Here is a 25,229-nt window from a genome sequence, read left to right on the forward strand (position 1 = left end):
ACTTTCTCTACTAATTAGCTGTGTGATTTAGGAAAAGTCACTTCTTGCTTGTCCATCAAGGGACAAGCTAAGAATGCTGGCTGGTATTCCCAGAGAAGCAAATTCAGGGCAGTAGGAAGAAAAATGTCTTAACAATTAGAACTGTCAGAAAGTGAAATTATTGCCTCAAAAGATTATTGGATGCCCCCTTATTGAAGATCATTAACTAAACTCTAGAAGGTATCAGAAAAGGAGATGGATATCCAGACATGGGCTGATTCCATGATGCTGAGATTCTATGATTCTATAATTTAACCTCTCTGGATCTTAGTTGTCTAGATAAAGTCTAGATTTAGGGAACCAAAATGGGATTAGGGTTTCTGGTGGTCAGGGAGTTAAATGATAAGGTAGTGGCAGGTTTGGGGTTCAGGGAACCAAAGGGAGGGGTTTGTCTCCCCTGCACCCCTTGGGATTCGGTGCAAGGGTAGGGAGTTTTGGGGACTCCCTTCTGGCGACATGGAGGTTCTCTGTAAAGGAATTTACAGACCCGAAAACCTAGATTGAGAAAAGAGGTTCATTATGGGGATTGGAAGTAAGGTTAGAAATCCTAACAGAGAGGCAATAAAGTCTGGTTAGGAAATAGGTGAGGATAAAGAAAGAGTATTCCAGTGGACAGAGGCATAGCCTAGCATGGCATGTTTGGAACCTCTGCAAAGAGGGAAACTTGTGAGTGGAGTCCCAAGTTGGCTCATTGCTGGGTTTCAGCAAGGGCTGGAATTTGAATAGAATTCAATGAATTTCAGGACTGAGCTGACCCCACCCAGATAACAAGGATGAAACTGTTTGTCCCTTGGTGCAGGGTCCCTCATTGAGGCAGAGTTGAAAGAGATTTTCTTCAAGGATTTTCAGTTTCAGGGTCTCCTCTTCAGTCTTGCCTGTAAAATAGAGATACTTTGACATTTGAATGGCTATATGGTCTCATCCAAATGGATACTTCCTCCACTGATAAAGTTAAATCATTCCTACCTTAGTCTATGAGGCTCTGTTCCTTTTCCTCCCAAGAATCCACCACAGCATATTAAGCAAGGGTGTATATCTCTTGCCATTATTTAGGCATGAATAGTGCTACAGTGTGTGTCTATCTGTCTGTCTCTGTCTCTGTCTCTCCCGCCTCTCTCTGCTCTCTGTCTGTCTCTGTCTCTCTCCCTCCCTCTGTCTCTCTCTCTTTTTCTCTTTCTCTCTCCTTCTTGCTCTGTCTCTCCTCTCTCTTTGTATCTGTCTCTGTCTGTCTGTCTCTCTCTCTCTCTCTCTTTCTCTGTGTGTGTGTGTGTGTGTGTGTCTCTGTGTTTCTGTCTCTGTCTCTCTCTCTTTCTCTCTTTCTTGCTCTCTCTCTGTCTCTGCCTCTCTCTCTGTGTCTCTCTCCTTCTCTCTATCTCTCTCTCCTCTTTTTCTCTGTCTCTCTCTCCTCTTTTTCTCTGTCTCTCTCTCCTCTTTCTCTCTCTCTCTCTCTCTCTCTCTCTCTCTCTCTCTCACACACATGCATATACATATACATGTCCACCTCCTTCAGTCATATATTTCTTTGCTAATACACTTAATATAGCATTAAAATGCCCTTGAAAACGTCCCTGAAAACTTTAACTATCCTAAACTATTTGGGGAGGGCTGTTATATATGTATGCACATGGACACACACACACACACACACATACACACACACACACACACACACTGATAGTCTTTTCAAAGCAAATGAACAGGTATGTTCAAAACTTCTGTTATTGGAGGCTTTCTCATAAATGCTAAACTGCTGCACATTCATGTTTATTATTAGGGGTCCATACATAAATGCTGGTTTTCTTCCTAATTTTTTTCCCCTGAGGCAGCTGAAAACAGAATTGATGTATTTGTTTGGAGAGGGGTAAAGAACAAGAGACTTTGCAAACAGCTATGAGGGGGGAAAAAACAAACAGAATTGGTCCATTTTGGAACCTCCCGACCTTGACAGTGTCCCTCTAATGCTATATAAACATTTGTTTTCGGTATTTAATAAGCTGCCAGCTGACAAATTGGAGAAGTTTTTTTGCAAGGCCCCCTTATCTTTCCCAGAACCACTGAGATGGCAAAATATATTCTCTCTCTCAACAATTCACTCTGTATTTGCATGTGGAAATTGGAAAGCAAGTTGTTTTTCTTCGTTTGCATGACAATACCCAGGCCCCAAAATACAATTCAGCATTTAATTTGAGATAGTTAAAGAGGAAAGAGAAAGGCCCTGGCCCATTTGGCTCCTATTTACAGCTGATGTTTCTGTTGTTATAATTAAAATTGATTTATAAGACTAAGGACAGAGAATACCTCTTTGTGTAGCGCCTGAGTGAACCCCACAGAGTCGGCTGCCTTAGGAGGTCACTGAAAAAAGAAAAAAAGGAGGGAGGAAAACACCCATGTAACAGCATTTTTTGAACAAGGCCTTGATAACTCCTTGGCTGTTAACATCTTCAAGTGTGTGGCCCTGGTAGTCTTTAGTGGGGTAATCAATCAGTCCTAGGGGCACCAGCAGGAACCCCTGTGGAGAACAAGTGGAAACACTTCTGGGTCACTGCTTGATATAAGTGGATTGAGGAACCTCCTAAATCAGAAGGGAAGGTGTTTAACTTTTCAATAAGGCAACTCAGCTACTAGGAGAAACCCCTAACTTATTCAAGGTTGCCATCCAGCTGTACTAAGGCTGTTGGGGGAGAGAATGAGCCTCCCTGTGACTCACCCAATCCTCTGAGTTGCGTTTGCCTCTTTGATTTTGGTCGACAGACTGCTCTTTGAGAGGCTGAATGGTAGTCTGGTAAAAAGCAAGCTTAAGAGTTCCAAGACTGGAGTATAAGTGCCCTGATACTCGCAAGCAAGGGACTCATGAGCAAGTCACTTAAACTCCCTCAGCCTGAGTTTTCTCATCTGTGAAATGAGAATAATAGCACTTACCTGTTGTGAGGACCAAATGAGGTAATATATGTAAAAGTGCTTTGTTAGCCATAAAGTGCTGTATAATCATCAGCTATTATTGTTGTCCACCTTTCCTAGAAGCCCTTTTTTCTTCCTCATAATTGATAGTTCTTTTCATCCTGGTCTTAGCAATAGGTTTAAAAAAGATGGAGGTATACCTAAAGTAAATATCTTCAGGCTGGGTCTGTACAGACCTATTCTATGGATCAATGAGGCCCAAATTACACAGATTCTGAATGACCTGATTATTTCTGGCATTGTGTGTTTTTTAAGACTAAAATAGCTGGGTAATTGACGTCTATAAACTTAGACACTCATTTACCCCCCATGAAATTCTTTTCTCTCGTTCTCCAATCTATACCTTCCCTACAAGGAGTAGTAAAAAGACATAGAGGATATTTCATTTTTCATTTGGTTGGAATTATAGTTCTAGGACTTGAAGAGGCCTTAAAGGCTATTTAATCAAACCCTCTAATTTTATGGGTAAGAAGACTGAAGTCCATATAGGTCAAATAACTTTCCCAAAGTCATACAAATATCAAGTAGCATAATTTAGATTGAACTTCAAGGTTAGCATTCTTCCCACCTCAAAATTTAAAGGAACCTTAGATATCATTCAGTTTATCTCACAACTGGATTATCTATACTATCCTTAACATCCCTTTAATTGAAAGGCTTTCAGTGGTGCAAAATCCACAATTGTCTACAAAAGTTCATCTATTTTGAAACTGCTATAATTATTAGAAACGTTTTTCTTTACAAGTCTATATCTTTCTAGAAAGTATGATATGAGAAGAAATAGACTATAGCAGAAAGTGCATTTCTAAGTACATTCTAAGGTCAAATCCTGTTCCTCTAGTGAAGTTATTTAATCTGTTTTTTGTAATATCTTGGCAGAAAATATTCCTTCCATCTATGTTGACTGTAATCATGAGCCCTATTCATGTGGGTAAAGGAGAGGCTTCCTGACTCCTGGTCTCCAAGTACCAAAAGAATACCATCAAAAATATTAAATAGTGATAAGGTATCATGAATAAAAATTAATGCCATTTTAACGATGATGAAAAGGGCTCAGCCAGGGTTTCTTTGGAAGGCCCATATTCATGGCTCAACATTTCACTCCTTGAATGACCTTGAAACAAAATAAAGTGATTAAACAGAAAAAAATCCTCAGATTTTCTGATCCCAAGGACAAGTTTTTTAACTATACCTATGTAACAATAATAGCAACAGCAACAACAATGATGTTGACACTAATAATAATAATAGATATTTAGCATGTTAAAGTTTTCAATACATATGTATATATATATATATATATATATATATATATATATAATACAATTCATCTCATTCAAATATCTCAACAGCCCTCTGAGGTAATATACAATTATTACTATCCCCATTATACATTTGATGAAATTTAGAGTTATAGAAATACAATGACTGGTCTATTTTCACTTAGCTAGAAAGTGTCAAAAGTGGGGTTTGTTCCCAGTTCTTCATGAGTCCAGTTCTAATACTTTACCTTTACATGGGCTCATATCATTTGAATCCCTTATGGCTCCATTCATAATTCCTGTGATTTCCCAGACCAAAACACCTGGCTGCCACTCCTTTATATTGATAGTTTTCTCCATTAGAATATAAACCTTTTGAGGGCAGGGACCATCTTGCACTTAAATTCCTTGTGCTTACTATATGGTTAAATGCTTAATAAATACTTTTCATTCATAATCATCCATTCATTCTCTAGAGTTATGTTGTATATATGACCTTAAAAAAAGAAAAAAAAATAAGAGAGAAGAAAAGGAAGGAAGGAGGAACTTAAGTTGGAGGCAAGTTCTCCACAAGTGGATCTCACTAGAAATCTTCAAGCAAAATGGAAGATAGATTGTAGAACATATTCTTGGTCAGAGATGAGTTGGATCCTTAGAGATAAATCTGTAATTCTCTTTCTCTGGGGGTCATGGTAAAACTCCAGATGTAGTGAACAAGAGTGAGCAAAGGTATGGAGGCAAAAAAGCTTGGAATTTGTATTGAGAGTGCAAGTAGTCCAGTTTGTCTGGCATATCCAGTATAGGGTAAAGAATAGTATTATATAAGGTGTCAAGAGATTGTTAGGAGTCAAGGGCGGGAATGGGAAATCTTATTCAACAGTGACAGCTAATTTTTTTCATCATATTCTCCCATATCATGCAGATGCAGTCATAGGTCACCCTGGCAGTCTTGTAGGTTCATGTTCTATTAAAATTCTAAAAATAAAATTAGCAAAATTTCTTCCTCTGTATTCTTATTGGTGAGTTTCGAAAGGATTTATCATCTATGGACTGAGCAAGGCACTGAGAAACATAGTGGGTTGGTGTTTAGGAGAATTAAGTAAATCCGTTATACTCTTCACAGATATATTCTGTATATTGGAGTAAGTTGATGACTTTCTCCGAGTCTCAGTATCTCCCAATTTAAAAAATTAGGAGAATATTTGCTCCTTGACCCTCTGGATAAATGTCTCATATTTACCAAAAGCAAAACAAAAAAACCTAAACCATTTTAAGCTATTTAGTCAAAAGATACTATATAAATGCAATGTCCTTATTAATTTTATATTATCATCACTATCATCATCATCATTACATTTTTTGTCATGGTGTTTTTCACATAGTAGGCATTCAAATATTTATTGGATAAATGAATGAATGATCATCCTTATTATTGCTATTGTTATAAACACAAGGGAGATAATTTTTCATTTTACTATTGTTGCCATGAGGCTCATCACAGTTAAACATCTTAAAAAATAGCTTTTTCTTGATATTTCATCTTGTCTTTCACTGTATTTTCCCTTTTCCTCTTTCTTGTTATTTTTATATTTCATCTTTCCCCAGGACAGATAATATGAAAGCGCTCTTGTTCATATCTAAGAGTTCATAAGCATATCTTTCAGTGGGCATGAAAGTAAGAAAACCATTTGTCCTATTCTATCAGTCCTTTAATCTTCGACTGGATTTTGATTCTGAGTTATATACAACACTTCTAGCCAATTGGCTCTCACATGCTTAATGTCAGCTTTAAAACAGACAAATTAATATAAACGATATAAAATGATCCATCACCAACATTAGGTGAAAAAAACTGAAATGCTTGCCATACAGATGATGATCAGTAACATCTTAGTCTACAAAAGACAGCACATTTTGTCTTATCCTCCTCAGGGAGTGCAAATATACACTGATGCTTAGTCCAAGCATTTTTCCTAGATAGGTCCAAAACCCTTTTAGCTTGAAGGGTAGGATTTCCTTTGGAATCCAAGTAGTCACAACTCTGAGGTTAAACAGCTTCAATACCTGGGTTTCTTAGGAGTACCAATAGCTAGAAACAAAAACAGGTAACTGATGACCAGTTTTTACCAATTAAGTGAGTAAGTTAAATCAATGTGAAAGCAAGAAACAAGATTCCAGGAGCATCAGAGAGTCCAACCTGTCTTCCAAAAGCATAATCCTTTTTTATGGCAGCTATGTGTTTTGCAGTTAGCTTTGTGACTGCATTTATCAAGGAATCTTTTTATGATCTTAAGCAGAGCTTTTGAGGCTCCATTTCATAAAGATTTCATAAACATGAGAAAGCAGTCATATGATCCACTAGTTATTGATGTTCACTCAATCACCTCTTTTGGGTGACAATTTTTTCCCATTCTTTTGATATCTTTCTCTCCTGCAGTTATCTTAAGAGTTAATGATCTATTAACTCTTTCAAAACTGTGTCACTCTTATTACAAATTTTCTTACTGTGAACTTGGTCTGATCCATCTATTCTTCTTAACTGCAGCTTCTAAAATGCTTTATCTATTGGATAGTTAATTCCTTGAGATATGTATAACATTATATATTATAAAATTATATGCTTATAACATTCATTCACCCTTTTCCCCCTTAAATATTTTACAAATGAAAAAGGAAGAAGAGAGGAAAGGAAAAAGGAAGGGAGAAAAGGAAGGAGGAAAGAGGGAAGGAAGGAAGGAAGAAAGAAAAGAAGGAAGGAAGGAGGGAAGAAGAAGGGAGGAATGGGGCAGAGAGAAAGAGAGGAAGGAAGGAAGGAAGGAAGAGAAGAAGAGAAAAAGGGAAAAAGGATGGAAGGAAGGAATTTAATCCAGCCATTCTAAAAAACATATTTTTGGGGGAGAAGTGGGGAGAAGATAAGGACAAATTAAAGCAAGTAGATATATTCATCATTTCCCCCCAAAGATGTGGCCCATTAAGAAGCTTTTTTTTAGATAAAATTTGTTCATACATCTCTATGACCTTTTTCCTCCCCACCTCTTCCCCCCAATACCAGAAATTTACAAAAATATTTCCCAAAGTGTACTTTACTGCAGAACGCATTTGGTCTTCTGACAACTTCCCAACAAGGAAAAGATTTGATTCAGGAGAGTAACTTTCTGTTTATAGACATTTCTTTTCCACAGTTTTGTATTTAAGGAGGAAAATTGTCATTTATATGTACAAAACAAATTGGCTTATGCTCTGTAATAGGCTTCTCCACTCTCCTATCTGCCAAGAAAAGGTCATCTTAAGACTTCTGTATTCCACAGAATTCAGATATTTTTTGACGGCTAGTAGAGAAATCACATACTCCTAAACTGTAATTTACTTCCTGGATTAAGACCTCATTGGTCTAGAGCTCAGATTTCACCGTGAGTTTTTTTTTTTCTCTCCCTAGCATGTTTCCAGTTATTGACTAGAATATAAAATTGTTCCTTGTGTAGTCTTATTGAAATAAAGTCCTAATGTCTAAGCACATGCACGAGCACACCCGCACACATACACACATCACTTGTCAACTGTCTTCCTGGCTTGTTTAAATTCTTAGATACATCATTTGGTAATGTCCTACCACAAATGGGTCATGCTCCATATTGATGCTATTAGCTATTCCTTTGGCAACAAGTAGAGATGGTGTGTGTGTGTGTGTGTGTGTGTGTGTGTGTGTGAAGAGAGAGAGAGAGAGAGAGAGAGAGAGAGAGAGAGAGAGAGAGAAGGACCTATGGATCCTTCAGAGCCCTTACTCTTCAATGTGATTCTCCAATGAGAACAAAAACAAAGTAAACATACAAGAAACAGAGTAGAGAAAAAAGCAGCATATTCCACACACTGTCATGACAAAAGCAGGTTTTAAAGTCTAAAAATCTGTTGCTTAATATTGGACAAGCAGAACTTGTCTTGGACCCTTTTGATTTAGAGATCATCCATCCATCTCTCTTCAGGTTGCTAGTTAATGTAAGTCACTGGAGTCACACAAGAATAACCAATTCTAGGTTCTAATAACTCTTTCCATTAGAAAATTCTCACTTCCCTCTGAATGCAAAATCTAAAGTAAATCTCAGTAAGATACTAAAGGCTTGAAATTTATTTTAGCCAAATACTGAAGATGATCTTGGACTTGGAGGGCTGCCTTCCTTCACATTGAAGTCTTGTTTACACAGAATTTGAGAAACTAGCCCCTTCATGTGTGTTGTTACCCAAGAGCTGATTATCTAAGTCTTTTGTGTGTGGGCTTATCTTTCCTTCTACTTTGATGCTCTTTGGCCACCTGTTCACAAATCTAACTGAAGTTGGTTCAAAGTTGGCAGAGACAAGAGTAGAAATACAAAACAGTCCAAGTAACTTCTAATGAAAGAAAAGTTTGTTTGGAAAGCAGGTTAGAACTTTTGAATAAATATTGTACTCATCCCTCATAACAAATAACTGAATGCTGGCTAAAGTTACTCATGACACCTGTATGCAATAAAGTATCCATTAACCAAAAAAAATCTATTTGAGAACATTTAATTAATTAGAATTTTTATTTTTTTTATCCTCTGCTATTTACAAAACTTGGTAGGAGACCAATTTCATAAACATTAAAAGCTAGAATAAAACAAAACAAATTCTGGGGTCAGTATAAATGAATTACTTTTCCAATCTCCTAGGTCCTTGATATCATAATCATTCTCAACTCTTTAGACTCTTTCACTCCTGATATCCAGTCAGTTCCTCAACCTTACTAATTTTACATCATAAAGGCTCTTCTATCCATTGCCTTCGCCTCAATTATGTGGTCCCCACTCCAATTGAAAGTCTCATTTTTTTATTATATTTTTATAATGATCTCCTAATTAGTCTTCTTGATTCCAATCATTCCCCTTTTCTAATCCATCCTATACATAACTATCAAATTACCATTCCTAAAACACAGGCAAGATCATGTCACTCACCTGCTCAAAAAGGTTCAGTGACTCCCTATTGCTTCTAGAATAAAATATTTACTTGTATTTGATGTTTACAGCCATTTACAATCTTGCATCTAACTTCCCAGACATTGCCTATTTCTCCACTTCATATATTCTTCTTTCAATAACAGTGATCTACTTTCTGCCTCCAGTATTTGACATTCTGATTTGTTTAATTTCCCTTGATATAAGTAATGAATGCTCCCCCTCCAGGCTTCTAAAAACTCCTTGGAATCCTTCCCTACTTCAAGTCTGTGTCTCCATGAATTCTTTCTCGATGACCCTCGTTATTAATTCCTCCAAATTACTTTGTAACCACTTTTTATATGCTTTGCATATATTTATTTTTACAATATTATACCCCCTTCTACTTCCCATAGAATGTAAGCTCCTTGAGGCCAGAGACTAGTTCATGTTCATATATCCCCAGCATGTAGCACACCACCTTATGGTATGAACTTAAATGCTTATTGAATTGAATAATCTCCTATACCATTTACATCTATGAAACTTAACAATGATCACTCATCTTCAAAGCAACAACCCTGTGTACTATAAGATTCTGAATTTAAAAATAAAAGATCCAATTACCTTCAAGAGAAGTTGCCTATGAAAAATCAACTCTGATGGGCGTGGCTTTTTTCAACCATAAGATGATTCAGTCCACTTCCAATAGACTTGTGATGGAGACAGCCACCTGCATACAGAAAAAAGGATTATGGTGACAGAATGTGGATCAGATAGTATTTTCACCTTTTTATTGTTGTTGGCTTGCTTTTTTTCTTCCTAATTTTTTTCCTTTTTGATCTGATTTTTCTTGTAAAGCATGATAAATATGGAACTATGTATAAAAGAATTGCACATGTTTAATATATATTGGATTGCTTGCTATCTAAGGAAGGGGGTAGGGAGAAGGGAGGGAGAAAAGTTTGGAATACAAGGTTTTGAAAGGATGAATATTCTTCACATGTATTTTGAAAATAAAAAGCTATTGTTAAAAATAAATTTTTAATTTAAAAAAAATAATAAAAGTTGCCTAAAAAGTTATTATCCAGAAAGGAAATTGGATCAGTCACCTCATGAGAGTGAGAGATGAACATCCTGAGAGTTCCATGTATATCTGGGAAATGTGAAACCACCTAGAGAAAGGCCTCTGGCATGTTAGATAGTTACTGTAAGGAGGAATAATGAATGGGCAAACAGAGACATTAAATCCCAGGAGAACAGTGTTATCATATTCACCGTTAGAGGGAGTACCACATTGACAAGCCCAGAATTCTATTATATACTGAGTTATTATGGCAGAATTCATCCATTTTTAAAAGATTTTCAACAAGATTTGCTGGCTAAATAAAAATGCACCCATTTCTCTGAATTTCCCTAAAGCTCAGGTTCATGAACTTATGCGAATCAAAGGAGTTGGAGGTTAAAGTACAACTGCAAACTGTATATTAACCCTCCCAGATGTCTTCCTATGACTGTGGGACAAATAGCCAGTAGACCTCCTATTAAAGGTATAGCTGAAAAATCACAAACCAGCTCCCAGCTGCTGTCCTCCCTACCATCCCATTCTCTCCTGGAGCGGCTGTTGCTATTACCTGGAATTTTCCATTTGCTCTCTCACTGTCCAAGCAGTAAATGGCTCCAGCGGGAGGAAGGTCCTGCCGGCTCCCTCTTGGGCCTCCGCCGGGGCCTGTTTGTGCACCGGAGGAAGCTGGGGTACCACACAGTGTCGGATGGAGCTGGAAAGGTGGCCAGGGCTCATTATCTCCAAGGTATTCCTGAAGGTCACAACGCCACTCTTTCTATCTCCAAGTGGGAGGCGGGGAGCCCATTTGAGAGGCTACCTTTTAGCATGTAAAGACAGAAATCAAGGTGGAAAAGTTTCTAGTATTCTACTGCAGGTTCAGCTTAATCAAGAGAGAAATCCTTTCCTGGAAGAGCTCTGTAGCTGCCATTACACACACACCCTGATGAGAATGCATTTCTTTCTCAGTCACTGTGCTCCTCTCACCCAGGGTATAATGTTGTAAGTGCCTTTTTTATTGTGAAAATCTGTCTCTTCTGGGACAGCAGAGGGAATGAGAGAGCTGAGGCAGGCAGCAGAGAACAAGAATAGCAGCTATGGCCAGAGGTCCCAGTGAGCACAGGGAATCCACAACTTCTTCACTCAGATTCACAAATATGGCCCTGATGCATTAGAGAAAATAACCTATGCTTCCAGTTGAGTCAGGTCATCTTCCTGAAGCATGTTATTAATCTCCATGGTTCCAGACTCTAAATGGAATTTCTAGGGGCTTAGTTTGCTGCCTTTTCTTCCTGCTTTTTAGACACAATCATTCCATCTATAAAATGGGGATAATAATAGCACCAACTTCTCTTGTTGTGAGGATCAAATGAGATAATAAATATAAGTGCCATATAAATGCTACCTATTATTGTTGTTGTTATATTGCTGATAAATTTACAAACATTTAACCAGGGAAGGAAGTTATTGGGACAAGGATTCAGGCTGGATAGGAAGTCTTTATTTTCTCTAGAAGCCAAAATTCTTGGAGTAATAAGGAGCTGATCACTTATCTATCTCCTTATCCTTATGATGGGTTTTTTAATGTCATAGTCATTGTTATTCCCTTCTCCCTAATTCTTGTAACACGTAACACGTACTCAAGTGATCACCATACCTAAGAGCTCACCACCACACATCACTTGGCCATATCCATCATCTTGAATTCTGACTTTTCTCTCTGATCATAATCTTAACTCAATTCAGTTCAAGTCAGTTCAAGTCAGCAAGCATTGGTTAAGCCTTTATTATTTGCAGAGCATTCTCTCAGATGCTCAGGAAGCTAGATAGTACAGTCAGTGGGCCTTCCAAAGGCATAGGGTGCTGGGTCAGAAAGATGAGTTCAATTCTGGCCTCAAATGCTCATTAGCTGTGCAACCTTTAGCAAATCATGGAATTCTGTCTGCCTCAGTTTCCTCATTTGTAAAATGAGCTGGAGAAGAAAATGGCAAACCACTCTGTTATTACTTTTATGTCAAGTTCCTAGAAAAAGTTGTCTATATTCACTGGCCCCAGTTCCTCAATAATCATTTGCTTCTAAATCCCTTACAACAAGGACTCACTCCAACTGGACCATTTAACTGAAAATTTTCTATCCAATATTACCAATGATCTCTTAGCTGCTAAATCCAGTGGTCTAATCTTAATCTTCATTTTCTTCTGCAACTTTTGGTGTTATCAACTATCTTCCTCTCTGGCTTTTAGAACAATATCTTTTCCTGATTCTTCTCCTATGTGTCTGACAGCTCCTCAGTATTTTTTGTTAATTTATCATTTATCTCTTATCTCTATAATCATGGTTGCTTCCCAAGGCTTTTTCCTAGCCTCCCTTACTTTCTCATTATAAATTCTTCCCTTTTAGATTTTATCAATTCCTACAAATTCAACTATTATCTCTATATAGATGGCTACATCTAATCCTAATTTTTCTCTGAGTCCAACATTGAATAAATGCTAGGTAATTCTTATTCAATATCTCAAACTCAGCACATTCAAAATAAATTGTTCAGTCATTTCTGACTCTTTGTGACCTGTTCTTGGCAAAGATACTGAAGATATTTGCCTTTGCCTTTTCCAAATCATTCTACAAATGAGGAAACTGTGGCAAACAGGGTTAGGTGACTTGCCTAGGGTCACATAGCTAGTAATTATTTGAGGCCAGATTTAACTCAGGAAGATGAGTCTTTCTGACTCTGGACCTGGCGTGTTATCATGCTATCCACCTAGCTGCCTGTTCAAAATGAGACTTATCAGCATTCTCCCTGACCTCTTCTAAGCTGGGCTCTTTTGAAGGTATTGCCATCTTCTGTCATCAAGGCTCGTTACTTTGAGCTTTTCCCTTTCTCTCCCTCTCCCTCTATTCTATCCATTGTCAAATCCTGACACCTCTAGCTCTATGACATTTGCTTCCATGATCAGTGAGTTCAGATCCTCATCTTCTGCCAGGATTATTGAAGTATAATCGCTATTGGTCTCCCTACTTCCAATCCTTCCCCCTCCAATTCATCCTTTTAGGGTTTCCAAAATAATCTTCCAAAGGCATAGATTTCATCTTCATAAGTCTGGTGATCCTAATATGAATGTAAGTATTCTAAAAGAAAGAAACTTATCATATATTTCTTATTATCTCTCAGTTCTCCATTACAAGCCATCAGTATTAAAGAAACAGTTATTCTTGATCAAATGCCTATCCCAGTCAAAATTGTCTCTTTTCCCTTGAACTAAGGCCCAATCTCAAAGGCTACCTAAGGTCTACAGATTGAAGCAAGGGTAATGATTAGGCCAGATTAGAGAATATTTATTTGGAGATGAAAGGAATAGAGACAGTTTTGACTTGTGATTTCATCTTTGCAGAGAACAGCCAGTGCAGAAATGTCTTTCACAATACAGATAGTTCCCTAGGGCACTCGGAGTTTAATGAATTGCCCATAATTGCATAACTAATATGTATCTGGGGACCATGCTTGACCCAAAACTTCCCTGATTCCGATACTGACTCTGATCCTTGAATTACAATACAATGCTGCATAAATAAGAAATAAAAGCATTTCTCCACCTTACTCTATAATGCAACATTTGAAATGACTGAAATATCCAAAACACTTTCATTAAAAGCAAAGTATTGGCTCCCATGCTCAGTATTTAATTTTCTAGTGGATGAAATTATTGACCCCTATGGCCAAACCCCCCAGAGTGACCATACTTTATGAAAAAAAAGTGTTGACTTTCTGATGAAATACTCAAAGCACCAGGTTCTTTATGCATTCACTCAAGAAATATTTGAATGCCTCTTCTTTATATGCCATGATGCTTGGTACCATGGGGATTATTTATAAGTTCCTACTTCACCTTTCCAGCAAGACACACAATCACAGGAAAAGGCAACAAGTTAAAAGCAGCAATGTGTGGGGAGACAAGCTGTGTTCCAAAAGGTTATCTTCAAGATGGTTATTTGGAACTATTTTCCCAAAGGGACAACGTCATACTTAATGTATAGTTTCCCAGGAAAAATCACAAAAGCTTAATTCATAACTAAAATACTCCAATAATAATAGCTTATGTTTACTTGGCATTTTACAAAGGGCCTACCCTGTGTGGTTAATAACAATGATAATAATTAATAACAATAATAATAATCTAATATTTCTCTAGCACTTCAAAGTTTTACAAAATATTTTACCCAAGTTATTTTATCCTCACAGCATTACTGTGAGGAAAGTGCTATTCTAAGTCTTATTTGACAGATGGGGAAATTGAGGGTCAGAGAAATAAAGTGACTTGCCTGGGGCTTTACAGCCAGTAGGCATCAGGAATGATTTTTTTAAAAGAATAAGATATTTTATTTTGGATGGCATTTTCCTTTCAATGGTTTATCTCATTTTGAATGGATTCCCCTTGCATCCATCATATATATTCTTTTGTGTATTTCTTTTTTCCATTTTTTAAATTTATAATTTATTTATATTTAACATTGTTTTCTTTTTAAATTTTAAGTTCCAAATATTCTCCCTCTCTCTGCTGCTTCCCCATCCATAGAGAAGACAAAGAATATGATATCAATTATAAAGGTGAAATCATGAAAAACATGGGTCCATACTAGCCATATCACAAAAAAAGTAAAAAAAGGTGAGAAAGTTATACTTCAGTTTGCACTCAGAGTTGATCAGTTGTCTCTTTGGAGGTGGATAACATTTTTCTTCATGAATCCTTAGGAATTGTCTTAGACCATTTTATTGGTCAGAGTTTTCAAGTCTTTCATAGTTGATCATCATTTCAACATTGCTGTTACTGTGCACAATGATCTCCCTGTTCCATTCACTTCACTTTGCATTAATTCATAAAGGTCTTGCCTTATTTTTTGAACCACACCACCCCAATCATTTCTTATAACCAAGTAATGCTCCATCATGATCATGCACCACAGCTTGTTCAGTTATGCTCCAAATGATGGACATCTTGAGGAATGGTTTTAAATCAGATCTGTTTGAACTTTTTAGGTCTAATGCTATATCCTTTGCTTCAATGTTCCTTCTAAGCAAGTAGAAATGCATTAACTGTGTAGGTGTTGTAAAGGCTGCTTAGACCTTTATTAAGGGAAGGGCTAACCTCTTTTTCAGACAAGTGTTAGACATGAAAAGACTAAAATATTTACAATACAATACAAAAAAATGTTTTAAGTGCCCATTATGTGACAAATTAATGTCTGCTCAAGCAGATTCAGGTTAGTAGGAAAGCTAAAATTCAATCCAACTTTTCTGATTTTCAGTGTTTTGCTCTTTCAATTATATAGTGTTGCCTCTTATCTGCAAAATGGGGAAAATTGTAGAAAATCATACTGTCATAATATTAGTGGTTAACAAGAAGCTGGGTTTTTTAAAAATTTGCCTTAAATTCTGAGTCTGGGAGAAAGAAAGGTTTAAACAGAGAAAAATGAAATGGCCGGCAGAATTCTGAGAAACTTTACAAGGGTCTTCTGCACATATTTAAGGGCTTCTAAGTTGGAAACTTTCTTTTAAAAAGTATTTTACATGTCATTTTTTAGATTTTTTTTCATTTTCCTTGGTAGAGGCCCATTACTAGTGTCATTTATACATATCAAATATAAAAGTCATTTTAAAAAAATTAAGTTAAGAGACAAGGGGAAGAAAAAGGGGGCAGAGGAGGAGAAGGAAAGGAAGGAGGCATACAGAGTAGACACACAGAGTTACCTGAGAAGCCACATAAAAACTGAAGTAAGTGGGAAAAGAAGAAAGGAATTAGTGGTGTGTGTGTGTGTGTGTGTGTGTGTGTGTGTGTGTGTGTGTATTGTTTTGGTTCATTCTTGATTTTTGAAGAGGACCAATGACATGATGAGGGTGATATGTTGATTTGAATTTATGTAAGGCACAGCTATGCAAAGTCATCAACCTCACTGTCTCTTCTAGTCAGTGAAGTCTAGTGGCAAGACAAAAATCAAGGTGGCTATCAGTGGCCAGGGATGCAATGGATGACCTTGGCGACTTTGATGTTTGAATGTGCATGTAAGAGTAGAAAGAAAATGCCTGAGGTATAATTTTTAAAAAATAAGTATTGATCTGTAAAGAAGGGACGGAGATGAAGTGCTGGAGATCAGGGTATGGTTCACTATCTTGAAAACAGAGAAAGGATACAGTTTTTTGAGCCTCTACTAATAGAGCCTGGAGACTCTCCTAGCTGCTATGGGCAGAATTGGGTAGAAGTGAAGGAGAGCATCCCCAGATTTGGAGAGAAAGAGAAAATTGATTCTTCCTATTTAAGGAAATTTTGTGAATTGGGCAGTTCTCTGTATGTAATTAGTCCTCCAAACAATAAATGACATAAATTCAGAAGCAAGAGAGATCAGTCTCACTGACTTCATGAAGCAGGAAGTAGAAGTCCAACCGGCCTGGAAATCTGAGTATCAGTTCCAACAGGGCAGTGTATTTCTAGAAAGCAGAGGATATTTAAATGGGTGACATCAGGGCAGTGTGACTTCAGGAAAATCCAGCAACTGGTGTTAGGACCAGGTGATTACTGGGCACTAAGGGCAGGATCCCAATTCCTACAGCAGCCACTGTCCCTCAAGAGACCAGATTCACTGGAGTCAGAGGAAAACCAGCAGTAAAATGAATCTTATGCTGGACCAAAGAACCATTCAAGTAGGACTCTTCTTGCCCCTCCTAGACCAGAACTGATAACAAAGAATGGCATATTACTGACATATCAGGCACACTTTCCAAAGTTGGAGGCCTTTCAGGGTAGAGAGTCAGACCACCCCAGTCTATATAGAAAAAAACAAAGGTTTGTATTAGGAAGTAATGAACATACAGTTGGAGGCATAATATAGTGAAATAAGTCTAAACTCCTTAAAGACCAGGCTAAGATATTTGGATTTTATCATGTAAATAATGGGAATCATTGAAGGTTTTAGAATAGGAAATGACATGATTTTGCATAAGTACACTCAGGTTTGTCTCTGAGCTTTATAACTTACTTTGACTCCAATAATGAACAATTAAATCAAGTATTTAATGTCCTTCATTACAAAATGCCTGTTTGCACTTAAAACACTTGTTACTGCTATTAAACTGTTTTCTTCTCCACTACTGCCACCAAAAAAGACCATTATTGAAACTCAGCTGTGGTCTCAATGTAACCCTTGCTAGCTAGCTTAGCCCATCATGTATCTGGCATGAATTCTGTCATTTTTCAGGGAAATACCTTAATTCCCAAAAGACTTGTCTGACTGTAAGAAATGTAGCCATTTAGAAGATTTGAGAAGAATTAATCTAACATTTTGGCAATGTGTGATCTATGGGACAGGAGGTTAAACCCAACTTCTCGTTTAATAGTTGAGAAAACTGAGTCCCAGAGTCACAAGATAGAGTTCATTAGAACAATCCTTTTTTCCACTTTTGCAATATTTCTCACATCCATCCCCCTCCTCTTTATTTCCACTGCCGTCACCCTAGTGATGAAGTACTAATGATGGCTACACGGATCCTCATTATGACCTTCCTAGCCTCTCCAGCAAGATTTCCTGTTTCCATTCCCTCTACTTCATATCATCACCAAAGTAATTTCTTCTGTGTATCATTTGTATTGAAGAAAAAATTTCAGCCTCCAAGTAAATTAGACGGCTTCTAAGATAATTTCCCTCTTTAAATCTATGTGCCTGTGACGTTAAGTAAAGTTTAAGCTTTTAAGCTTCTCCACAGTCCTATTCCCTGCCTTCCATCCCTGACTTTTCTGTCTTATTTCATACTACAAATCGAACTGGAAGATTCACGATTCTTTACACACTCTCAACACTTTCTTCTCTCTGTCTCTCATAGTCTTCCCTATTCCTAGAATGCTTCTCTCATTCTTCCTCTCCCTCTTAAATTCCTCCCTAATTTTAAAGCCCTACTGAGTATGCTCAGTCCTCCTGCCACTTTGTTAATAACTTTCCCTATCTCTTGGCCTTTACATAGTACTTTTCTTGTACCTCTCTTAGGCATTAACCATGTATTATTTGATATTACAGTTATTTGTCTATGGATGGCAACCTATTATAGACTATAAGCTGTATAAGGGCAAGGACCAAGTTTTATCTAAGCTATGCATATTTCCCTGCACTTATCATCATGCTCAGTACACACAGAGTATATAAATGGCTTTTGCTAAATTAAATTAGAGCTAAAAGGGACCTCAGTATCTAGTCCAACCCCCTCGTTTTCATTTTTAATTAAATGCCTTTTTAAATTAGCAAGCACTTATTTTCTCTCCATATGGCCACAGCCCCCTAAGAAAGAAAAAAGGAAATAAAGAGATGGGGGAGGGGAGAAGGAAGAAAAGGAAGGCGGGAGGGAAGGCAGGCAGATAGGCAGGAAGGAAAGAAGGAAGGAAGGAAGGAAGGAAGGAAGGAAGGAAGGAAGGAAGGAAGGAAGGAAGGAAGGAAAGGAGGAAGGAAAGGAGAGAGGGAGGAAGGAAGGAATGAAGGAAGGAAAGAAGAAAGGAAGGAAAGGAGGAAGGGAGGAAGGGAGAGAGGAAGTAAGAGAAAGGGAGGAAGGGAGGGAGGGAAGAAAGATGGATGGATGTCAATTAGTATAGTCATTCTAGAAAGCAATTTGGAGCTACATTTTAAAAGTTACTGAGCCTTGCATACCCTTTGATTTAGTGATACCTTTCCTATGTCTGTACATCATAAGAACTCAAAGACTGCATGCTCCTAGACAAGTAGAGATGGGTTAGGTTGTTTTGTGTACCCCCAAGACCCACAAAGGCTTCTCAGAAGGGGGTCATCAGGAGGCTACCCCATTGTGTAAGCTTCACAGGTGACTTCCACTAAATCACTTGCAGAGGGAAGGCTTCCCATCTACCTGGCTATGGGAGATGGGGGCAGTCAGCCGTCTCACCCACAATCATTAGATTCACACAGCTGGAAGTCAAAATCCACCTGTCCTGGAGATTCCATTCTCTCTTTGCTTTGCCAGGTGCAGGGGCATGGAGGAGAGAGAGGGAGTCCCTGGTGATGTTACTTTGTAGTGTACCCATGCGCTCAGGATCTGTATGCACATACAGTTGAATTGTTTTAAGCCCGTCAAAATACAATTATTTCATTTTCTTTCCCCATTCCAAATTGCAAATGTTTGGAAATAAATTGTTCCCAGGGCTGCTGATTTGCAAGGGCAAAATTCGAATGCAGAAAACAGGTTCAGTGGAGTGATTGAAATTTCCATTACAATTACAGTGCTTTTCAACCATATGATTCTGTTTTCCTCCTATACATCAACCCAGTGGTGATTGTGCTTTGCAACAGAGACCTGCTCTGCCTGGGCCCCATCAGCATACCCATCACACGGCCCCAGCTGGATGCCTCAGCTGTAGAGGGGATTAAGACTGAACTCCAGAGTAAGCCACTGATAAAACTGGAGTGTCTATCAAAGTCTTGCTTCTGCAACACAGAGCAAAATAGGGACCTACTTTGCCAGTGGTCCAGAATGTGGGATTGCCCAGTTCACAGAATTCAATATGGGAAAAAGAAATGCCAAAAAAACCCTAATGGAATTGGATCCTGTCAATGAGGAGGGGGATTCTCCTCTCCCGTACAAATCCTGTCCCACATTACCTTTGTGATCATGGACAGCAACAATACTAACCAGAGCACTTATATATCACAAGATTTGCAAAGCTCTTTACATGTTTTCTTATTTGAACCTCACAACTTAGAGGAGGAAATTGAGGGACCAAGAAAAGTTGTGACTTTTTCAGGACCCCATAGCTAGTACACACCTGAGGCAGGATTCAATCTCAAGACTACCCGATCCTAAATCCAGAGCACTTGCTATACCACATAGTATTCTCACAAGCTCCTTACGTGTCTGTTTCCTTAGCTATAAAATGAGGGGTTGCATTAAATCTCTCTCCTGAGGTCCCTTCCAGACCTATCCTCAGTCAGTTAACCTCCTTGTGCCTCAGGTTGTCTCATTGATAAAAATCCAAGGGGTTGGGCTCTTCAGTCCCTAGAGCTATGGCCCAATCTATAACCCAAAGAGTTGGCCAGGAAGTGGGAGCATGAATCTGCCTGGGAAGCAAATTCTCAAGAGCCATCCTGGTGAGAAACTTGGCAGCTCTAGCAAATTTGGTGTTCAGCAGCCCAGTCCATTCCCTCTTGTACCTTTCTCACTTTCCTCCTCTCATATTACCTCTTTGACCTCCCTCAAATCCCAGTCAGTGCAAAGTACCTTCCTCTGCTTCCCTCCTAGAATCCTTCCTCCCCTCCCCTAGCTGGAGCAACTTGAAAGGAAACTAAAGATTCTAGAGTGGAATATGAACTTCTATCCCAAGCAGGAGCATCTAGTGAATGGAACCATTAGGGTTTTTTTAATCCTTCAGTGCTTCAAGACAAAGAACTTGATCTCAATGGACCTGTTACCCTATCCTGACATATTTTCCCCTTCCATGAAATTTTTTAAAGCCATCACTGGATCGCACTAATGACCTGGATAGCAAAAGGAGTCCATGCTCCTTAGTTTGGCATTCAGAGCCCTTCACAATCTGAGTCCAACCTATTTTTTCAGCCTTCTTTTTCATTGTTCTCCCCCTCAATTACTGTACATTGAAACCAAATTAGACAATTACAATTCATAGATTTATAACTGAAAGAGTCCATATTCCAAGTCCTTATTTTTTTTTTTTTTTGCTGAGGCAATTGGGGTTAAGTGACTTGCCCAGGGTCACACAGCCAGGAAGTGTTTGAGGCTAGATTTGAACTCGGGTCCTCCTGACTTCAGACCTGGTGCTCTACATTTAGTCCTTTTTTACAAAGGAGGAAACTGTGGTCAAGGGCACAGAAGGTATGAATGACAGAGACAAAATGCAAACCCTGGTCTTCTAACTCCAGAGCCAGCCTTCTTTTGCTATTCTTAGAGGTCTGATAGCATTGCCAGAGGTACAAAGAAAATAAATTGCTTGACTTGGGACACCCAGCTAATGGGTGTCAGGGTCCTTAATTGAATTTAGATATTTCCAGGTCACCCTCATATTAGCTTCTTTATTAGGTTACTGCCATTGTAAAAAAAAAAAAAAAAAAGCATTGTTTAAATATAAAGGGGTAGTAGAAAAGTTTGTCTTAGGTAAAAATCTCAGATAGAAAGACAGGCAGATTCTGCAATGAAGGCAGAAAAGAAGCCTTGAAAGCAAAATCTGGGGCAAGAATAAGTTTAAATTCTTCCCCTTGCCTTTAATCCATATGCCACAACCATGTACCCTTGTATCTCATTAGCCTGAGTGTTCTGTTCTTCCCTCACCATCGTAATGCATGATTAATTCCAAGGCTATTGTGTGTCTGGCCTTTCTCCTCATCATTGGAGGCCAAGGCTGTGCGCAGGATTACCAATTTCATTGCATTCGAAAAATAAAAATAAAATGAATCCACATCCCCTCGTGAATGTAAAAGTGCCCTGGTGAAAGGTTAGTCTAAATAGTAAATTAAATGGAGACATCATGGCAACATGGCTTATTATAGGCAGTATGAATAACAAAATAACGGGAGAAGGTAATCGTTCAGCAAGAAAAATGTGCTGTCATTTTGATTCATGCTTTTCCAGAAGGCTCTAAGAGGCTTTATTCAAGGTGGGAATGAGCCTGACATTAGAGGTCATTGCCAGATCCTCCAGACACTACTTGTCTACTCTTAACTTGTCTGAGACAGAGAGGTTTGGAGAGGAAGGTGGGGAGGGTTTCAAGGATTGACTATACCCTGGTCAACTAAAGATAAGGAAAATGGAAAAAGGTAGAAGATATGGTTGCAGACACTCTGTATTTAGAAGCAGAGTGAAGACTGAGGTTCAAATAGAGATTCTGTTACTTCCTGTACACCACTTTTCTGGGTCTCAGTTTCCTCATCTTTAAATAATGAGTGGACTTAATGATTTCCATAATCCAGTCCGGGTCTAAATCCTATGATTTTAGGAAAAGTCGGTGGCTAAAAGCATCTTTGCAAATGATTTTCAGAAACCCTCCAGGCTCTATAAATTCTATGTAGCTGGTGAAATGTATTTTGGCCCCCTCTTGAAGGGTTAGCCTTTGAACAATCAAAGTCAGCAGCTACCTAAGAGTTTGATTTGATCAGCACCAGGCTGGACTCTCCCAACCACAAAAATATCTCTGCCAAGTCTGTCACTGAACCTGAAATTCAGTCATTAGAGATTCATTCCATTGGGCCTAAAGAGCTTTTCAGATATTCAAGTCTCCTATTAAAATGCAAATAATCCTGGGGCTACAAACCTTTACCAGTTGATACCTTAAGGTGAATTATGATGACTAGCTAAGAATAAAGTGCTACAAATGGGAAGCAGGAGATGAGCATAGAAAGAGATTGTAGGAAGGCTGCAAAGGTTTCTACTCTTGCTTCACTGCTGTCTAACATCATTTGTCCTCCTAAAAATCCATTCCTCCTTTTATTTCCCTTTCCTAATAGGGTACATGCACAGTAACAGACAATACATTCACAACTCCATCCCACCCATGCCCTTCCCCATTGAGAAGGAAGGAAAGAAGGAAGAAGGGAAGAAAGGAGGGAGGGAGGAAGGAAAGAAGGGAGGAAGGAAGGAAGGAAGGAAGGAAGGAAGGAAAAAGAAGGAAGGAAGGAAGGAAGGAAGGAAGGAAGGAAGGAAGGAAGGAAGGAAGGGAAGAAATAGGAAGTGAGGAAGAGAGAAAGGAAGGGAAGAAAGAAAGAAGGAAGGGAGGGAGGGAGAGAGAGAAGGGAATGAGGGAGGAGGGCAGAAAAAGAAAGTTAAGAAAAGTGCTTCTCTCATATTCCCATAAGATTAGCCTTTAGGTTGTTCTTTATTCCAATTCCATCTAGTTAAGGATCGTGATAGATTTCTTCCTCAGAGAGATTCAGGACATGAGTCGTAGGAATTGGGGGTGGAGAGAGGGAAGAGAGATGAGCACTGAGTGACATGAGTAGGAAGGTGCCCATGCTGAGCTGTCCCAGATAATTTCTTTGGGAAGGACCACATAGTTCTCCCAGGTCAGGGTTGGCAGGAATGTGAGTGAGAACAGAGCTGAAAGAAGCAATGGGAGAAGCTTACTGATACCCTGCCCGCACTATGCTTGGCTGAGAGTCCTCTCATCAATCACTCATTTTCCTAAGCCAATTCATCCATTTCTTTTGAAAGAAAGAGAAAAAAGAAAATGGATTTGCATTATATGTACAATTTCCCACAAATCCCATAAAAAGGCAGCAGCAGGCTGGCTGTATGTTGCAATCTCCTATTGCACAGGAGCCAAAAGGAAAGCATTGTTAGCAAAGGCCCAGTGAGTCACTAGCTCCCTGCATTATACCAAGGCCAGAAAAGATGAATTAGGTTTTTGATTATAACACCCTCCCCTTTCCAGATTTAATACCTCAACTATTTGCCATCTCATCAGGTCAACAAATAGCAACCCAAATTGTCAGTGCAAGATGAAAATGTGCTCTTACCTCAACAAGAGGCTTCCAAAACCCAGACCTTTCTTCTGAAGCAGCCCACAGGCGCTTAAGGATGCAATTTCTGAGCCTTTGTTAACAAAGGTCTTTTGACCAAAAGAAAAAAAAAAAGATACCATCACAGAAGAAAACACTTAGCTGGGTGGGTGGAGTGGAGGTGGGGCTGGGAGAGGGGAAGGTTGGTTGTTGTTATTGTTGTTTTTAAACCACCTCCAGACTAACAAGTGACAGCCCAGCCTGGCAGTGTACCCTCATTTACATCCTCATTTGCAAATGCCACATTATTTAGTGAGCGCATTATTTTACTCATAATATTTAAAAGAACACAAGCTATTTATAAACATTAGACAATTGGCATTGTTGTCGCTTAGGATGCTTCCATCTATCTTATGCCCTCCTGGGAGCAGGGACAGTTCATACCATCCGAATTTGGCTGCATGGAGCACAGCAGAGGAAGGGAGCCAAGGAAATGAGCCCCAGCAGGTTAACATCATTCAGTTTCGGATTTTAATTTCTCCTACAGAGGCAGTTAGGTGGTATACTGGTTGGTTAATTAGGTGGCAGTGAGGTAAGAAGGTTGGGCTTGGAGTCAGGAATTCAAATCCAGTTCCTGAGACTTATTAGCTGTGTGACACTGGGCAAGTCAGTTAACTCTGCCTGCCTCAGTTTCCTTATCTGTATAATAAGAGCACCTACTTCCCAGGCTTGTTGATAATAATCATAAAGCACTTGGTACAGTGCCTATCACATATAATGGGAACTATATAAATGTGAACTATTATGATCATGCTGATTCTCCTGTCTTATATCACATGAATTCAATTAAATTCAGCCAACATTTATTAAATGCCTACCATGGAAAGTACTCTGACAGGTAATGGAGATATAATGAAAGTCCTTGCCTTACAATAACAAGGTTATGTTCTCCTGAAGGGAGGAATTGTGCCAATTTTACCCAAATTGGAATTAGGACCAACCACTCTTATTCCTCTGGGTCATTTGATAGTATTTATGTTCTGAATTGTAAAAAGTCCACTTGTCACCATGGCCTTTAAAATGAGGTAATATTTATAAAGTACTTATCATTTAGTAGGCACTTAATAAATACTTGTTCCCTTCCTCTTCTTTAACTTTGTTTTAGTCTGATTCCATAAGAATGAGGAGAAGGGAAAGAAAGAAAGAAAGAAAGGAGGTAATAATTAAATGAAGGAATAGAGCATCAAATGGCTTAGCTGAAATGAATTAGTCCAAATAATTTTTTTTCATTTTTCAATCAAGTATTAGGGTGTTATAAAGAAATGATATCAGATTGGAAACCTTAAGAAAGAGGCTCTATATTGTGACCAACATAGTTGGAACCCATAGATCTTTGGAATCCTAGAATCTCAGCATTGAAAGAGATCTTAGAAAGTCTAACTTGCCCCTACAAATCTTCCATAATACCC

General features: G+C 38.5%; 1 protein-coding gene and 1 long non-coding RNA gene across 3 annotated transcripts in view; one reads left to right on the forward strand and one right to left on the reverse strand.

The window, feature by feature from the left end:
• The window catches only part of KIRREL3 (kirre like nephrin family adhesion molecule 3), a 755,533-nt gene that overhangs the window by 251,344 nt on the left and 478,960 nt on the right, over nt 1-25,229 (forward strand). The window lies entirely within an intron of this gene.
• On the reverse strand, nt 9,881-23,904 carry LOC116423003. The gene is made up of 3 exons (XR_004233492.1): nt 23,779-23,904; nt 10,843-11,091; nt 9,881-9,941 (listed from the first exon to the last, which is right to left on the reverse strand). It is a non-coding gene; the product is annotated as an uncharacterized LOC116423003 (long non-coding RNA).

The sequence above is a fragment of the Sarcophilus harrisii genome, chromosome 3, assembly GCF_902635505.1.
Source record: "Sarcophilus harrisii chromosome 3, mSarHar1.11, whole genome shotgun sequence".
Classification (NCBI taxonomy): domain Eukaryota; kingdom Metazoa; phylum Chordata; class Mammalia; order Dasyuromorphia; family Dasyuridae; genus Sarcophilus; species Sarcophilus harrisii.